Source organism: Apodemus sylvaticus, chromosome 6, assembly GCF_947179515.1.
Source record: "Apodemus sylvaticus chromosome 6, mApoSyl1.1, whole genome shotgun sequence".
NCBI classification, from domain to species: domain Eukaryota; kingdom Metazoa; phylum Chordata; class Mammalia; order Rodentia; family Muridae; genus Apodemus; species Apodemus sylvaticus.
Window position 1 is genome coordinate 139921558 of NC_067477.1, and position 3658 is coordinate 139925215.

Consider the following 3658-nt stretch of genomic DNA (forward strand, 5'->3'; position numbering starts at 1 on the left):
GATGAAATGTTCTATAGATGTCTGTTAAATCCATTTGGTCCGAAACTTCTGGTAGTTTCACTTTGTCTCTGTTTGATTTGTGTTTCCCTGATCTGTCCATCCAGTAGAGTAGGGTGTAGGATACCCCCACAATTATTGTGTGAGGTGCAATGTGTGCTTTGACCTTTATTAAATTTTCTTTTTTGAATGAGGGTGTGTTTGCATTTGGAGCATAGATATTCAGAATTAAGAGTTCTTCTTGGTAATATATTTTGATGAGTATAAAGTGTCTTTCCTTGTCTTTTTTGATGACTTTTGGTTGAAATTCAATTTTATCTGATTAGAATGGCTACTTCAGCTTGTTGCCTAGAACCATTTGCTTGGAAAATTATTTTCCAGATTTTTACTCTGAGGCAGCATTTTTCTTTGACACTGAGATGCTTTTCCTGTATGTAGCAAAATGCTGAGTCCTGTTTATTTATCATATGGGGCTCTGGCAGGCTGTGTCCCAAGTAATCTTATACTTGGTGTTCTCTGTGTTCCCAGCTGCACCCTTCAGCTCAGTCACAGGAGCAAAGATGGAGGCCTCACCTCTAAATGCAGGACTCCTTGCAGGGCAAATATCCCCTGGCAGGAGAGGTTCACAGAAGGCTATGAACCAGCTCCTGGGTGTAGGTTGGGCCCTGGCTGAGGGTGTCCCAAGTAATCTTACATTTGGGTGTTCTCTGCATTCCCAGCTGCACCCTGAGTGTGAATGCTTCTATTGTTACAGTCTATCATAAATAGTTGATCACCTTACTTCTCACCACAAATCTAATGCATGGAGAGTCATCTTTCTCTCTTTTATTAGAATACAATTATGTGTATGGATAGCAGGCAGTATAACCACAAATAATTGAAAAACAAACTGAGAGAAAAGAATTAGAAAGAAAAATAATAAGAAAAAAAGGAAAAGCTTCAGAGAAGAAGCAGTGAATCTACTTCTAGCATTTAGAATGTTCCGACAACATTTACATAGACAGTGAAGTAGCAAGTTGTCTATAACTGACAGGCATATCACAGTGAGTGCTCTGTGAGTGTATATATTCCTGCAGAGGAATTAGAACTACAATTTACTCTTTTAGTATATAAGCTTCCTGACCCTTTCCCCATTTTGGGAAGGAGACTAATAAAAGGAAATACAGGGCTGAAGAGATGCCTCAGTGGTCAGACTACCTGTTCTTTTAGAATTCTGGGTAAGATTCCTAATACTCATTTTGTGGCTCACAGCAGTCTATGACTCAAGGGGATCCACACCTACTTCTGGTCTATATGGGTGCCCAGGCAGCACACACATGGAGGACAGACATACATATCGCCAAACCTCTCATATACATAAACACATAAATTAACTAAACCAAAAAGTCTCTATATATATGTATGCATATACATATATATGTATGTATGTATATATATATGTATATATTTAAACAACAATTTTAAAAATAAGGGTCATTCATTTGATAGAGCAAGGAAGTTGCATGAAAAGTGTTAAGGAAATGATGTAATTACATTTTAATTTTTAAAAATGTAAAAATATGAGAGTTGTTAAAATCAAAGTTACCTGTTTTGGGCAGAGTGCTACTTCTTGATATTATAGCTCTGTTTTTCTCAGGAACACACCTATAATAGTACATAAGTTTTCACAGAATATGTGTCTGTCCACTTTAAAAGATAACTCCCCTGTAGTAGTAATGCTATCTCAAGTGCCTTTCTCATGCCAGATATGGGAGCAGTTCTCCCCTACAACCATGCTAACTATAATGAAGGAAATATTTCAAAGAGCCATTTGAGTGTTACATGATACCTAAGCATTCTTTTCAAAACAATTAAGTCTAATTTTAATCCAGGGACATGGGTGCTTTGGCAACTGAGCATATCCAAAGATATGATCTGGATGGAATGCAAACATGCCTAGAATTATAGTATAATCTTGCCAAAATACAAACATGCCCTTAATAAATACATTTAATCCTTAACAAGGAAGATAAGGCTAGTTTGTAGAAGAATGTAGCCATATTTGAAAGTTTCATCTGATTGGTGGGCAGACAAAAAAATAAATCAGAGAAGGATTTGATAGAAAGAGTCAGAGTTAGGATATGCCCAACTCACATTAGAACAGAGAGGAAGCAAGGCTATTTCAAAGAAATGAGAGAGAAAAATGTGGTGTGTTGTGATATATGGTAGGTGGTCTTTGTGTTTGGCAGTTTTACTGGGACAGTTTTACAGAGAAAGTTATAAAGATAACAAGATATACACAGGAAAAGCCAGAGAATGAGAAGGAGCCAGAAGACTTAAACCAATTTCCAGAGTATGGAATTCAGGTATAGAATTCAGTCAGAAGCTGAGAACAGCTGGATTGAATTAGTATTCTTGGACGATTAGATTGTACAGAGGCTAGAACCTTCCAGGTTTGGCATAGAGATAGAGAGAATAGAGAAGGAAACTCTGGGATCAACTGAAGCAGTATATTACTACACTTTTGGAACAGCTGTCCATGTCATCACTTCATCCGAGGAAATAAAAGTGATATTTACAACAGATATATTTCATTTCATCAGAAGCACAGATATTCTGAGAAATCACGATGTTAATGTCTCCCAGTTCATAGGTAATATCTTATTTAATTCAGTTATCCAAAGCAGTCAATTAGCTACCTGCACATTAGCAAATTGTTCTTTAGTAGGAAAGCCTCCAAAACATAATGTTTCAGAGTAGGTTCTTTAAGTGCCAGAGAAAGTTAGTTAATGACCATTTGTCAGGTTAGTTTCTCTGTGAACTTTATTTTTTGTCTGCAGTTTATATATCTCAATATGTTTTCACATCCTTGGTAGTAAGTGTGGTATTTGACCTTGTTACTTCAATTATCTTCCTTATAAACTCATTCTTCAAGTATATTTTTATTCCGGGGTACAGGAATTAGAATCTGAACATGTGAACATGTCAGTCCCAAACCAATAAATACCTTATCTATAAATTTCCTATTTTACACATTTTAATCTGGAATGGAGATCAAAGTACCATTTTTCCCACATACAAATTATAGTTCCTGCTTATTCTCACTTATTGTTGAATAACCTCTAAACACAGCAAGCTAGATTTGAAAATTAGTCATAGTCCATGCTACTTGAGTTTGCAAACACTACATGTAGCATCTAAATTTCAAATCCTTTGCATTTCAGTCTTGTTCCCAGTAGAACTGTTCTGCCTCTGTTCCAGTGTACTCTGGTAACATGAGATATATAGATCTGCAGATCTATCCTTGCTTTGGGCATAATTATTTTTGTTGCCAGTGGTCTGTTTATGACAAGAGCACACCTGTGACAGAGTCTACACCAAACAGACATGACCCCCATTTGTCCTTGATCTATTAGGGTCTTTCCTATTATTTTCTCCTCTCATTAGATTTTAGTCTATGTACTTTAATTTTATGAAATTTTTTAATTTACCTAATGTTTTATTATTGTAATCATCTTGGCTTGAACAATGACTATCATCAACTTTGTGAAATACTCATAGAAAATTCCCCCCAGAAAACCTACACTAACCTCCTACACTAACCTCTTTTTAGTGACTTATTCATATTTACTATGTTTTATGTATTGTTTACTAAGAGGGAGCTCCTGATTTCTTTATATAC